Source organism: Mustela lutreola, chromosome 2 (assembly GCF_030435805.1).
Source record: "Mustela lutreola isolate mMusLut2 chromosome 2, mMusLut2.pri, whole genome shotgun sequence".
NCBI lineage: Eukaryota > Metazoa > Chordata > Mammalia > Carnivora > Mustelidae > Mustela > Mustela lutreola.
The window spans coordinates 216,717,923-216,733,593 of record NC_081291.1 but is presented as its reverse complement, the minus strand read 5'-3'; the positions used below and the strand labels follow the sequence as shown (position 1 = coordinate 216,733,593).

Here is a 15,671-nt window from a genome sequence, read left to right as displayed (position 1 = left end):
AAACGCTGGGGAAACCCAGTGCTTCTCCAGGGGTCCTCAGAGCGGAGGTTTTATCCATGGAAGCCCCACGTCTCAGGAGTAGGCATACCGGCCCTGCCGTCGGGGGAAGGGACCCGCCGGTGCTGAGAATCTCACGCAGCACGTGGAAGACGTCAGCAGGTGGGGCAAGATCGGTCATAATTAAACTGGAGTGAAATTGGTCTCAGGTGTTATCACTGGGGCCCATCTCACGTGTACGGAGAGCTGTAGTTACCTGGCAGGATGTTAGTTAGTGGGCCAGGCAAGGGGCCCAGCTCATGTTCTAAAGTTGCAATAACTCTGTTCTAAACCAAATAAATAAATAAAATCTTAAAAAAAAAAAAAAAAAAAAACTCTGTTCTAAACCATGTTCAAAAGTTGCAGCAGACGATTCCCAGGAAGGAAACTGATGGTACCCATGGCTCCCCAGCACTGTTGTAGCTGGTGGGTCAGATCTTGTCAGGGGGAGGGAGAGCTTTACCAGGCGACCCCTGACGCTGTCCAGAGGGCATCTTGCTCCAGGCATCCCACAGGTGGCTGCCCTTCCCAGCCTTTGCTCCTCTGGTCAGAAAGTCACCATTTGGATTCTCAGCCCAGTTTCCAAAATTCCCCTCAGGTTAGCCTCCCTGATGCCTCCAGCCCTGTGTGGGCTCCTCTATTGTCACCAGCATTCCCTGTCTTGGCTATGGGCTTCTCACTTGGCTATGGGCCTCTCATCCTATGCTCAACCCCTCCCTGGTCACTTGCTGCTCCCCAGCCACAGAGCCTTCCCTTTCTCCGTGCTGTGAGTTCAACGACTTCATCTCTCGAGACCAAGCGCGGTTCCCCTCCTCCAGCATATTCCAGAAGACTGACATCTTCTCGTTACGTGCTCCTCAGTTCTGGCTCCATGCACAACTACACGTTCTTGACCATTGGGTCTCCATCTTATATTTCTCTTGAGGTCCCAGGATTGGACCTCGACTAGGGGTCAGTGTGTAATTGGTTATTGAGTGGTCTGGCCAACCCCGCCTTTATCCTCCCTGGGACGTGATTGACTGGTATGTTTCACAGAGCACCTCTGTGCGGGTGGACAGTCCACTCAGCTGTGTAAGGGTGCACAGAGCAGCTGCCATGGGCAGCAGGACAAGAGAGGCTCTCAGAGGGCCCAGAACTCCAAAGGTGAGAGTCAAGGTGCCCAGCATTGGAGGGAAAGCCAAGTAGAAAGCCCCTTGCATCTGGGCATTGGGTCCCAGCATGCACCCAGAATGACCTGAGAGAAGGTGAGCATTTCTGCCCCCTCATTCACCCTGGTGCTAGTCCCACTGTGTATCATGGCCCGGTGCTGAGGGCATAGGGCAGAATATCTCCGCAGGGGTCCCATTTCTCCTCCTAACAGTGCCTTCTGGTCCTATTGGAAGGTGACCGTGACTGTGTCTGAATGTAATATTTGAACACCAATGGCTGCATTTGCCCCAGTGGGCCCAGGTCCCACAGGGTATGGATTTATAATCCTGGCTGTCACGTGGCACCCATACTAACAATTCTCCTCATTCCTCAGCTTCCACCAGGGTCATGTGAAGCCTCGTTTGCAGGGAGGGGAGCCTCATTTCTCAGTGTAACTGACTCCCCATTTCCCTGGTGCAGGTTAAGATTAGTGGCAGATGACCATGGCCAGCAGCTTGCCCTGCTACAGGAGTTGGACTGACAAGAGGGCTCCTTGTGCTCGTAGAGGACAGTCGACCCCAGTACTGAGGTCACCTGTCTCTCCATTCTGTCTACTGTCCATCACATAGGATGTGCCTAATCCACTTTCCACCTGAAGTGGGAAACTTCCTTAATCATTTTATTATACAGTTGAAGTTCTGAGTGCAATTCCTTGTTTGCCAAAGTTTAGGTGAACACAGACCATCCAAACAATTTGGCTGAAGAATATTCCATTTGTCACACGCATACCCCATTTATTTGTATCCCAATGGAATTTCAAGAGAAGGATCTAAAACCTGGGACAGACATGGCATGATGCGCAGGACACCAACCTATTATTTGAAACTGTCTGTTTGCTCTGTGCAAAGGCGATCAGAAAGACACAAAGGTGACAGCACCTGTAGCCCTCTGTGTGTGGGACTCCTGGGTGCACCCAGGCTCATTCCCTGCTCCTTGTATTTGGGAGGGTGGAAGCACGGGGTAGGGAGGTGTCCATTCACGACAATGAGTGTGGCTGGACAGGATGGGGTGGGGTGGGGGGTGGTCCATTCCGAATGCCCTGACTGGTTTCAGGCTATATTTCTCCAATGCTATGGATGTCCACCAACCTCTGTGTGTACCATCTCAGCTTCCCCTTCCCCTAGCAAATCCCTTCTGCTCCCCAGAAAGACCACGCATCAACACTAGGGATCTGTAGCTGGCCAGTGGCGGGACAATAAAGGCACGGTCCTTACGGCTCATGACCTTGTCACCGAGACAGACATACTTACTATTTGTAGCAGACCCAGCAGAGGGCTGAAACAGGGCGGGAAGAGGTCATCTGGGTCCAAGCTATAGTCCTCGCAAACTTACCTTGAGCACAAAAGGCCAGAGTTAGGGAAAGAGAGAAATGTCAATACTTTCCTTCCAATCTGAACTTGTGGTTTGTGATTTATGTGTTAAACTCCGGGGACAGAAGCATCTTCTTGCACAGTTCTCGGGTTACCCTCCCCCACACATCTGCATCCTGTTCTCTGAAAGGCACCATATATCACAGCGTCCTCCAGATGCTGTTGCTTGGGGTTTGTGAGAGTGGCGTGAGCATGGAGGCAGCTGGAATGGGCAGAGCTGTACTTCTGTCTCCAAAGGGGCTGAGGTGCGGGCCAGGGGAGTTCTGGGCTCTGCTCCTTGGGCCTTTGCAGGGCTTGGGGCAGGAATGTTTGCACACACACCCCACCCATCCTGGGGAGCTCTCAGGGCCTCCCCAAGTTAACAAGTGAAGACAAGGAAGGACATGTGCCAAGTCAGGATGCACAATTTGGGTTTGAGTCTCTCCCTTGTGGTTCTGATGCTTTATTTCAAGACAGGCTCTGAGCCTACCAGGGTAATTATATATACTCTTGCATAAAGTAGGGTCTGAAATTGGAGAAAGAAAGGCCAGACTGGCTGAGGGTGGGGTGTGGCTGCCTTGATTATATTGGACATGAAAAGAAGATGGATTTTATAATAAGTCTAGGTGCCAGCAAGCCTGCCACTTTCTCAGTTTGGGGATCAGTTTAATCCACAAGGAGGAGTGCAAAGATTCCGCTTGGAGGCCCAGGCCTTTATTTTTTTTGAAGTTAGAACATGAATAAACTTCCTATAATGATTTGATAAGGATTTTTTTTTTTTAGCTGATGTTTTGCTGTTGATGGAAAATTCTAAAGCCTAAGGGCATGATAATGACCACTGGACTTTGTGCATAAAACATGAAATATTGGGGTGCTTGGGTGGCTCATTTAGTTAAGTGTCTTCTTTCATTGCAGGTCATGATCCCAGGGTCCTGGGATTGAGCCCCGCGTCAGGCTCCCTGCTTGGCCCTCCCCCCCCCCCCACCCACCTCCCTTGAGCTCTCTCGTTCTTTCTCTCTCTCAAATAAATAAATAAAATCTTTTAAATCATTAAATAAAACACCAAATATTCTTCAATGTGATTTTTGGTGGGGAAATCACGCCAATGCTGCCATTTCCATCGAGAAGTAAGGAGTGGGGTCGGGGAAGATAAACGCATTCCTGAATCCTTACCCCGCTGCTCCCCATCTCTGGCCTTGGGCCCCCGGCCCAGCAGTGCCTCTGCAGCAGGGGGACTTCGCCCTCCCGCCTGCATTCCAGCCCCAACCCCCAGCAGTGACCACCAGCTTTGGAGCTCCCTCCATTGGTCCCAGGACATCTGCCCACACAGATGCACCTCTGATGCGTGGAATATTATTTCCTGGGCCAAAAAAATTCCAAGCCGTCTACAGGACTCAATTTCAGGATTTTCTTGGAATGTTGTGAAAATCTGTGTCTTTGCCATGGGAACATTCAGGAGTAGAGGTTTGTGTGGCTCTAGTTACAAGATGGTATGTCTGAGGCCGTCTTTCCGTCTTCAATACATATTCAGCAGGTCCCTCCCTTAACTCTCCTCTCCTGCATATCAGGAAGCTGGGAGAGGATGAAACCACCTTCAGAAAATGTTTCTAGTCACTCCCTACCTTTGCTCTCCTTCTTGCCCTCCCTGCCCCTGCTCGGGAACCAGCAGGGCCCATGTGTATCCAGGTTTCTTCCAGGCAAGCCAATGGCATTTCCACCAGCAGCCTGCGGGAGGGCCTGTTGGTTGAAGAGGCTGATCTGTACAGACCAGCTCCACGTCAGACAATCTGTGGTCATTGCCAAGTTTTTAAAGCTTTGATTCTCAGTGCCTATTAAAAAAAAATAATAAAAAGGTAGATGTTATTTTTTTTTCCCCTTTCTTTCTGAAATGATAGCTTTTTGAGCAAGTCTGGCCATCCCCCAAGCCACTGTCACTCTGGGCTGCCTGTTCTGTGTGGCTCAGGAATTGAAGTGACCTGCTGCCCAGGCTACAAAGCCCAGCCTTGCATCGGATCCCACAAGAGCCGCTCTGCAGAACAGCAACGCTGCTCTGTCAGGGGAGGTAAGAGGAGGGCATACTAGCTACTGGCTCCCTCCTACCAGATGTCCAATAAGAGTGGATGACCTTTTCCATTCTCTGCCCAGGGCCTCTGGAATGGCACCTGTGTGCACACAAAGGGCAGGAGGGTGGGGCTTCAATGGCCCTAGAAAGAGATGCTCTATGTGGCTTCTGGTGGATTGTTTAGAAGTATGGAGCCTGCATCTGTGGTGGGTGAAGGTGAAATTGTGTCCCCCCAAAGGAGGTTCTCAAATCTTAAACCCGATAGCTGTGAATGTGGCTTTGTTTGGAAGTAGGATTCCTGCAGATATAATGGAGTTGAAATGAGGCAATACTGATCCTAATCCATTGACTGGCATCCTTATAAAGAGAGGGAGATTTGGACACACAGACACACAGAGGGAAGATGGCCATGAGAAAACAGACTCAGAGACTGGAGTGTTGAGTCTACAAGCCAAGGAGTGCCAAGGATTTTGGATGAGCCCCAGAAGCCCCAGAAGAGACAAGAATGGGCCCTCTCCTAGAATCTTTAGAAGGCACATGATCCTACCAACACCTTGATGTCAGACTTGCAGCCTCCAGCATTGTGAGAGAGTATGTTTCTATTGTTTTAAGCCACTTAGTTCGTGGTGATAGTTAGAGCATCTCCAGGACTCTGAAATGCTCTCTGGATGTCTGTACCTCTTGCATTGAATCGTGTGTCCTCCCGTGACTCTGTGCTCTATAAACTCCCTCTTGGGAAAGCTCCGAACTGAGTGGCAGGAGGCAATGGAGAAGCCCCTCTGGTCAATGGCATCAACATCAGCATGTGTCCTTCCCTGGTAGGAAAAGCTGACCAGAAAAATGGTTTTTGTTGCAGTAGAGAATGAGATGAGGAGATGGAAACAGATGGAACAGATTTCCACATTTTAATTCCTGAGGAGTTGCAGTTTGAATCCAGTGGCCAACTACAGGGTAAAATTCCTTCTTGCTCAGGGAGGTAACTTTTTGTTCTATTAAGGCCTTCAAGTGATTGGGTGAGGCCCACCCATATTATGGAGGGTAATCTGCTTTACTCAAAATTCAAAGAATAATGTTTAACCAAATATCCAGTCACATGGCCAATTCAGTCAACACGTAAGATCAATCGTCACAGTGACTCTGGATCACTGTTTATCAGTGGATGTGCCATTGATGTTTAGGGCAGAACAATTCTGTGCAGATCTTTCCCATACACTGTCAGGTATTTAAGATCCCAAGTCCCTGTCCGCATAGCATCCATGGTATCCCCATGATTGGTGGAACAGCAGAAGTTGTGTCCACATGCTTCTGGATGTCTCAGAGGAGGCTAGTTTTGCCCAAGCTGGAGAACCACTGATCCAGATGTACTGCCTGTGATGTAACATCCCTCTCCTCCTCTACCCCTAACCAATGCTGGCAACATCAAGATTTTTGGTGGGCTTCTCAGGTCTCAATATTCAGACTTCACTGGATAGATAGCCATTGTCTAATCCAAGGGTAGGCAAACTCTTTCTGTAAAGGACCAGATAGTAAATATTTTGGGCTTTGGGACTACATAGTCTTTGTCACAACTACTCAACTCTGCAGTGGTAGGATGAAACCAGTGAGGACAATACAAAAATGAGTGAATGTGACTGTGTCCCCATAAAACTTTATTTATGGACACTAAAATTTGAATTCCATATAATTTTTCAGTGTCATGAAATACTACCCTTCTTTTGATTTTTTCCCAACCATTTAAAATGTAAAAAGCATTTCTATCTTGCAGTCAGTGTGAATTGAACTCTCTTACTTTTCATCCCCCGTGAACTTATTGTGTGTTCAGCTAACAATTGAACAAGGGCTTCGATAAATATTTATCAAATTGAGTCAAGTGGGATTTGAGCAAATACAGTGCTTTTGAAACAACTTCTCTCAGCAAAAACTTTTTGGAATTCAAATCTGATAGAAATCCCAACATTTAAAGCAAACATAGTATTTTATTAGCAAAATTTTATTTTATGAGTTCAAATGAATAACATTTGTATGTTTTGATGAATATGAAAATCAAGGGAAAGTTCCAGATGACTGTGTCAAGATGCTCTTTGATTAAACTGTCCAATGCTTGAAAGAGGAGAGAGAGCGAAGCTTCTCTAACACAGCAGAGCACTGACAATATCTGACGGTAGTTTATATTCTTATTTGTAAATAATAAAAGTCGCATATTTGTAAATATAAAAGTCATATATGATGCACCAGAAACTTAAATAAATGACAAATAGAATATGATTGTGCACATCACAGGTATTTTTATACAACAAGCTCTGTGGCAGGGTCAAGAGCAGGTCACAGCTATGCTCCCACAATTTTATCTGAGTGGAGAAGAGTAAGTCTGAGTTTTTAAAGGATTAGTGCTGGAGATACAAACATCGTAACCACTGGCATATTTGTAATAAACGTGATCTCTCTCTCTGACAAATGCCAGGAGAAGCTTGATTCCTGAGAGGGCACAAAGAGAAAGCAAGAAAGAAGCCCAAATTAACACACAAATGGTCTCTGATGTATAAACAGTATATTTTTGGGTATCTGAATGTTTATGATGTCTTGTTTTTTTTTTAAGGTTTTATTTTTTTATTTGACAAAGAGAGATCACAAGTAGGCAGAGAGAGAGGAGCAGCAGACTCCCTGCTGAGCAGAGATGTAGAGATGTAGGGCTCCATCCCAGGACCCTGAGGCATGACCTGAGCTGAAAGCAGACACTTAACCAACTGAGCCACCCAGGCACCCCACTTATGATGTTTTTATTGTAGTTTTCAATTATTAGAATTCTTTTAATTTTTAAAATTACAGTCAAATATATGTAACATAAAATTTATCATTTTAACAGTTTTTAAGTGTAGAATTCAGTGACATTGAATATATTCATACCATCACCACTATCCATTTCTGGACTCTTCCAATACACCAAACAGAAACTCTATCCCCATTAAACACTAACTCCCTATTTCTGCCTCCCCAGCGCCGGGAAGCCCCTATTCCGCTCTCTTTCTCTATGAATTTGACTCCTCTAGATGCCTTCTATATCATGGAATCATGCAGTTTGTCCTTTTGTGTCTGGCTTAGTTCATGTAACAAAATGTTTCTGAGGGTCTTCCACGTTGTGGTATGTATCAGAACTTCATTCCTTTTAAAGACTGAGTAATAGTCTGTCGTGTGTGTATCCACATTTGTTTATCCATTCATTCATCAATGGATATTTGAGTTGTTTCTAGATTTTGGTTATTGTAGATACTGCTGCTGTGAACATGGGAATATGAATGTCTGTCTGAATCCTTGCCTTCAACTTTGGGGATATACCTCTAGGAGTGGAATTGTTAGATTATATGATAGTAATTTTTTGTTTAATTTTTTGAGGACTCTCCGTACCATTTTCCAAAGACATGGTACCATTTTCCATTCCCCCCAGCAATGCCCAAGGGTTCTACTTTCTCTACATCCTCACCAACACTTTTTTTAAATTTTTCTGTTATATATATGATTATATATATTTGATAGCCATCCTACTGGGTGGGGAGTGGGAAAATGTTTTAATGAGATTGGAGTTGAGTATGTGGGGACCCCGGGGCACAGTCACATCACTTTAGAGTTCCACAGAGCAGTTTGAAACCAAGGGGCTGGGATTTTTTTCTACAGCCCCCACCTCAACCTCAGAGTTTATGATTTAACAGTAAGCCTTCCTTGACTTCACTCCAAGAAGTGAGCAGGGTGATTGATTTCAAACTGGAGGTGAGACTAGGAAAAGAAACAGATACCTCCATGCAAGGTCTGGTGTTCAGAGCCCAAGTCGAAACCAGCCATCCCCCTGGTCGGTGTTTGGGACTAAAAATCATCTTTCTCTTTCTTTGTCTCTCCACGCCCTCCTCCCTCTCTCTCTCAAGCAACCACAATAAGTAAGATTTCATTTCCCTGCCCTCCCTTCCGGGGCTAGCTCCAACACACTGCAAGGAATTATCCCAGTTTAAGACATTTATTTTTAAGATTTTATTTATTTGACAGAGAGAGATCACAAGTGGGAAGAGAGGCAAGCAGAGAGAGAGGAGGAAGCAACCTCCCTGTGGAGCAGAGAGCCCGATGTGGGACTCGATCCCAGGACCCTGAGATCATGACCTGAGCTGAAGATAGAGGCTTAACCCACTGAGCCACCCAGGTGCCCCCCACCCAGTTTAAAACATTTTAAGTCAACAGCAGTTTGGGGGCTGGAGTTTGATTCAGGTAGACCCTTCTACAAACCAGTCAAAATGATCATCACTTCCAGGGAAATGTTGGGGGTGATCCTGGGAACACCTGCAGCAGGCAGACTCCAGCCTTTCCCACCTCTTCCTCAGTGTCCACTGCCGTGAGTTCCCTCCAGACTGATTTATCTCACTGCTGCCAGGCCTGGGCTCTGCAAGCCTGAGGTCCTACTCAGGGCAGCCACTGCCCCAACCCCACACTCATTCCCGCTCTCAGGAATCAGCTGATGTCCTTCTTTCCCACTCCCCCAGAAGCACTGGAGGGCTTTCTGCTCCAAGAAAAGGAAACATTTCCTCCAAATAGCCTTTGATGTGATGGGTTTTGGCCCTGCAAAGTTCATGCCTCTGTTAGGAACTTGTATCAAATACCCCAGGGGGCAATTGTGGGGCTATTTGTCTTATATCCTCCTACCTTGGGCAGCCCTGCTCACCCACTGACATGCCAGGGGTGTGGGTCTCTGTCTCAGGATGAGTTTCCAGTCTCCTCCCACCCAAAGAGTTCATGACCCCTTCCCCACTTGGGAGTAGGTTCTAGTACCAAGAAGCCATCTTGCTGAGGACCCAAAGGTCCCCTCAGATGTGCCCAAAGGGTTTGAGGCCTCAGCCAGGACTCCTGTTGACTGATATGTCCATCAGGTTGCATTGGGCTGCAACACATAACCCCACCTCAACAAAAAGAAAAATGTGTTCTCTCACTGGAGCAGAAGTCCTGAGGCAGGGCAGCTCTGGGTCAGTTGATTCATTGGCTCAATAATTTTTTTTCAAGGACTCAGGTTTCTCTTCTGCCAGCATCCTCAGTGTTTGGCTTGGTCGCTGGGGTAGCTCCCTAAGGAACAAGGTGGTCGCCACCTGCCTGTACTCACATCCAGACACTGCAGTACCTAGCAGAAGGAAGAGGTGCTTTATCTTTTTTGCTCCTCTCTTCAAGAGGAGAGAAGCTTAACCAGTGGTCCCCTGGGCAACCCTTTGATTCTCACTGGCCCTGATTATATCCTATGATCAAGCTCAAGGAAACACTGAAGAGAGTTGGAACCTCCATTATTTTGGTTTTTTTCAGGTGTCTCTGGAAACATATACACCCATTCCTGAGCAAAGCCGGGCTCTGAAGACAAGGAGAAGGGATGGGGGGCAGTTGCAGAGTTTGCAAGACCACCACACTAAACTTTGGGGTCACCCTTTGCTGTTTATCATGTACGTGCTTTGTTATATTTTTTACCCTTTTCCTTTTTTACATAAGAAATACATAAATATCTTCTTGCTCTGAGTAACTTATTCAACACGGAAGTATGTGGAGTAGAAATATGAACTGTGTCTTGCACTACCCTCCCCCAATCTCACTTTCCTTCCCAGAAGGAACTTCTGTCTCAATTTTGGTGTGTCCTTGGCCTATCCCCTTTATGCATTTGCCTGTAAGCCTATGTTCATACACACAGAGATGCTTTACTTTCATTTTTACCTAAGTGGTATCTTGCTCTGCTTCTGGCCTTTTCCCACTTAGCTCTCAGTACTTCTAGATCCACTTCATTCATTGTAATGACTGAATATTATCCCAAAGGTAGATATTCCATTGCCTTATATTTTAAGTAGCCTTTCAATCTTGTGCCTTATCTTTCTAGCTGGAGCACAAACATTCCAAGGACATATTTTTCTTTCTATATCCAGGCACTTAATATAATATTTTCCTACAAAACGAAAGTCAATTAACAGCTATTGATGGAAGGATTCTCTCTCCCTTGCCACATAAGAGCTGTCTTAGTACTTCTAGTGGCCTGACGAGGAGCTGTTCTCTGAGCCAGTAAAGGTACACAGCTTATCACTTTGTCATTCTTTTGTCTACCAACAAGAGTGATAAATAAATCTATTAGCAAGAGAGAGTTGATAATTTTCCACTGCTCCTTTGGTAGTATTTTCTGGGTACAGGACAGCACAACATCTCAATCTATCTGAGCGGTTGTCAATCCAGAGCACTTGGGGTACTTGCAAAGTTATACATTATCTCATTGTTCAGCTCACATAGGAACATCGGGGCAGAGTTATTAACAGCCCACACTTCCTGGAGAACCATTTCAATGGCTACTAATTGTGTTCACAGACTGTTGAGCTGGAAAAGTTATCCATTTGCTTAGATACACATTCTTAATAACCCTTTCCAGGTTTCCTAAGGCAGTCACAACTACATAAAATAGATTACAACTGAACCTATTCTAGACCCTGTAGTGGGGAGAAATTACTTCAATATGAGGTTATCACTTGCAAACAGACCAACCAAATGAACCTCTCAAGGCAATCACTCTTTAAGCAGATGTTGGCATTCAGACCTGCTGATAGCATCAATGGATATCGTCTTAGGCCTTGGTGGGGCTCCTTGTACTTCTGAATCCATGAGCTTCCTGTGGTAGCTGAAAAAATTACCATTGTGAAAAAGCAAAGAAATGAAACACATGTCTCCCAGATGTGCTCTTTGCATTGGGGAAGACTCTCAAAGTTTGGGCCTTAACAGGAAACTTGGAACGATGAAAGGAAATCAAGCAATAGGAATGAAACTGAAATTAGTTTATGTTCCTCAGCTGATAACACACAAGGGGAAACTTTTTGATCAATCATTTTAATTAGTATTGATTATGAAAACTCTGGTCCCTACTATTAAAAAGTCTCCAAGTGTTTGGGGAAATAAGGTACCCATATATGAAATATTGGACACCACCACCAGGTAATATGGGATCAAGACTAAGTAAATGCCTATTATGGGTTCAGGGTGAGAATCTATTGAGATGGTAAGGGTATTCTTCCAAAAAGGGCTGGGAGTCTGTCTTGTTATACTCTGAAAGAATTGTACTTGACCCTTCTGCTCACTTATTCAAAAAAACAAACCAACAAACACACACACACAAGCAATTTTCTCTGGGAACCCAGCCTACATTTCTTTGCTGACTTGCCTGCCTCTGTGTGTGTCTTCATATGTCAGGGTTGGAGGACTCCCAGCCTGCCCCCTCTGTGTCTGTACCACCTCCCCAAACTTGAAATAGTCATGATCACTAAAGATCTTTATGGCCCTTCAGGCCATACTTACACTCACCATCTCACCCAAATTTGTTGAGGAAGCTATTGCTGGCAGATGGGGAAGGTAGAATCGGGAGAAAAATCTAGATACCTTTGTTACAAAGGGTTAAGAGGGTTCATAACAAATAGGTCAGAGCCTGATTTTTAGGGACTTGGCTGGGAGCTACCATACAGGTTCCACCTCCATGCCCTGGCACCGATGTCCCCCTCACCTCATGTGGGTGTTTCTGTAGACAAATATTTTTTCAGGCCAGCATTGGATTATATGGCTGCAGACCCTGGAATTCAAAAGGGAAAGATGAAACCTTCACAGCAACTTGGAGTTTTCTTTCAAGTGGAGTTTTCTCTACAGAATGTTTTTGTTTTAACTGGTAATTAAAGATGGCCAAAACACTCCTGAAGAAATGGGTTTTCCTCCTCTCCAAGGCCGTCTTTCCAAGAGAAACAGGCACAGGCAGGGCCCTGAGTAGAGCCAACTGCTCCTGGTAGTTTGTGGTCTGGTCCACGTCAGTTTCTCATGTGTTCCCCTTTCCAGGGGTTGCAAGACCCAGCAATCTGGACCCAAGCCAAGAAGTCAAGAACTGTTGACACCGACGTCTCCACTCTCCTACTGACACCAGCGACCACCCAGCCCAGCGCAACCATATGGCCTCTTGTTTTCCTGATGTATGAGGTGGGTAGAATGCTTTCCCCCCAGAAGAGGACTCCAAGGGATCAATTAGTTAAAACCTGTAAACATGTATCATTATAATTATTATTCCAGTTTCTAGTTAAACTTGCACTGGCCAAAAGGAAAGAAAATACCCACGCTGCCCCTGAGGGCAGCTACCCTTGCTTTTCCGGTTTTTCCAGTCGGGCTGATGGGAGAGTGCCCCGAGCAGCTCAGTGCTCAGGGGAGCGGAGCGGGAGCTGTGCCCCCCCCGCATTTGAGGATCCGGAGGCCAACAACACGACCGAGTCCTGGATTTAACGGGGCTCTGGGCGTTCACACCGCAGGCTCTAGCCGAGGCCCCCGCGGGAGGAAGCGAGTCTCAGGCAGGGCCCTGAATCTCTCCCCCTGGCAGCGTGGCAGGGGCTGGCAAACAGACTCGGTTTCTAGGGTGTCGCTCTGAAACCAGTGCCTCGGAGGGAGCCACTACTGCTCTCCCGGAGAGAACCGTCTCCGGACTCCTGAGGCTGTTAGAGACAATTTCAATGTGGTAGCGGCAGCCCATTCTCCAGGCGCTGCCTCCGGCCCGTCCATTGCTCCTCTTCCCGGGAGACGCTCAGACAACACCACAGCCAGCACTCCACGGCTCCCCTTCCCTGGGTCTAAAAAGTTCCATCTCATCCCGACTCCTTTCCCCTTGGAAAGCTCCATGCCCACACATCAAAGCTTCTCCTGACTTAGCCGCAAACGAGGCTGCCCCGGGGTGCTGTGCACGTGACTTCCGGTCAGAGCGCAGGTCTGGTCCATGCAGCTTCCGGGAGGTCGGAGCGCAGCCTCCTCGCAAGATGGCGCCGCCGGAAGTGCCCGCTGCCAGCCCCGCAGTTCCCGCCCACAGGCGTTGTGCACTGTGGCGAGCGCAGCAGCTGTGCCCGGCCCGGGTGGAAACAGGCTAATAATTCCACACTGTTTAAACGGTGGTTTTTAAAATATTTGTTCAGTATTTGCTCAGAGGAATGGCTGAGTGCTCTGAATAAACAAAGGGAGGGCCCAGCAGGAAGAAGGGCCCTTGGGGGCAGCTTCAGCCTCTCCCCTCCGCTCAGAGACTTCATTTCTGGCCTCCAATCCGCAGGCCCCTGTGAGCAAAACAAAAGCCTGGCAATTCGGGGCACCCGGCCTGTGTCAGAGGGCGCTGTCCTCACTCTGGCCTCGGCACCCCTCCCTCCAGGCCCTATTCGAGTACCTTCCCGGTCCCCAGCTACCCCAACCCCCAGGGCAGTTCTGCAAAAGACGGTTGTCTCTGTCTTGCTGGCGTTTCGGGGGCTGGAGCAGACATTCAGCGGGCTTGCCCTGGCGAACAGGACGTGTAGCCTCCCTCCAAGTGTAGAAGGAGGCCTGAGCAGTAATGATCCTGGGGGAGGGGGTTGTCCCGCTTGCCCGGCTTCCCGTGCCCACCACTCCTGGCTCAGCCAGTCCCGGCCCCACCCCCTACCCCCACCCCACACACACAGTATCGGGTAGGCATGGCACAGACAGTGTGTAGGAGTTGGGAAAGCTGGCTCTGCAGGGCTTCATAAGCTTGATTCTGGCTTCTACCTTGACCTTCCTTCAGGGGCCCTCCGTCCTCCCTCCCAGCTGTGCAGTTCTGCTTATGATGCTCCTTACAATTGCAAAGCACTTGCACCCATCCCCTATGGCTCCCTGAACTTCAGCTCCAGCCTCCTGTACCATTTCCATGAAAGCAGCTCTTGCTTCCTGGAAACTGGCATTTGGACATCCAGCGTAATATTCTTCCTTTGTCTGTCTGAGGCAAATCCAAAATGATCACTTAAACACATTTGACCTGCAACATCGAATCAAAACTGTTCCCTAGAATATGGGATAAAAGGCAGAAGAAAACCCAAAGCAGAGCAAGCAGTGTGTTTTGCAGAACTCACTCTGCCTCTGCCCTGAGAAGACTTGTAGTGGAGAGTGTGTTGTGCTGAAGGCCCTAAGTGGGCAGGGAGCTTCCCTCCCCAGGTCCCACTGGTTGGGATTATGTACATATATAAATAGAGTGATTATATACCACTTCTAAGAAAATTATTTCTGAGACCAAGGGTATCACAGTGAATTGGCCACGTGCAGAATAGGATTAAACAGGAAATGTGTATGCCTCATTTGTAGAAGTTAACAGAGCTTCGGGTGGCCAAGACACTCCCTCTATTCAGGACACAGGGCCAGATAACCTTTTTTTTTTTTTTTTTAATTCAACTAACCAACCCCAACCTCCTTTCTGCCCATTTTGTGTCCACAGAGTAATTAAATACTGAGGCAGTTGTCTCTGGACTCTTTGACCTGGTGATGGCTATGATACCTGGAAGCCTCAGATCCCCTGCCACACCTTCCACTGAGGTTTATATGGTTCCCAGAGGCTGATCATTGCCTGTTACTAAAAATACTCACCAGCCACTGGTGATGGCAATCTATGAGTTGTGTTTTTCCCTTTGTCGATGTCTCTTGACCTTTACAGCATGACTGAATTTTTATGCAGCCCTTTGTCTTGTGTTGTAACTTTTAGCTGACTGATATGTGCTGCCATTTCTTATAGCTCTTGATTCTATTCTCTGCAATAGGTACCTTGTTCCATGTTATATTAATACATTTTTTTACTTAAAAAAGGAAACAGAAGCATGTGATGTCAGATACAAAAGTCTTTCTCCTTCGTCTTGACCCTTAACTTCACTTCCCAGAGGTAACCACAGCGAACAGATTTTTATACAGCCTTCGGAAAGGCTCTTTGCATGATCAAAATGCATATACTTCTTGTTTTACACAAATATGATCACACTGTACCCATTGCACTCAACTGGCTTCTTAAAATTGTGTCTTGGAGCTCTTTCTGCATGACTACCTGTAGGAGCACTGAACCTTTTAATGGTGCATTCTCTCCTGTGTGGGGTGCCATCGGCTAACTAGTCTCATTGAAGGCCATCTTGGTTTCATCTAGTTTTATCCCTCGAAGAAAGAGCCAATGAGTGCTGGATATTGTGTTACGTGTGCCTTTGCTTGCTGTAAGAGGA

At 47.0% G+C, this 15,671-nt stretch overlaps 1 protein-coding gene across 3 annotated transcripts in view; it reads left to right on the top strand.

The window, feature by feature from the left end:
• Positions 1-15,671, top strand: part of CLDN14 (claudin 14) — a 59,844-nt gene that overhangs the window by 12,760 nt on the left and 31,413 nt on the right. The window contains exons 2-4 of one of the 3 annotated variants that reach the window (XR_009351224.1): positions 9,961-10,094; positions 12,499-12,636; positions 14,906-15,279. The gene's annotated coding sequence lies outside the window, so the exon portion shown is untranslated. Of the gene's footprint in view, positions 1-9,960; positions 10,095-12,498; positions 12,637-14,905; positions 15,280-15,671 lie in introns of those variants that run through there. The other 2 variants (XM_059164699.1, XM_059164700.1) reach the window with 2 other exon arrangements.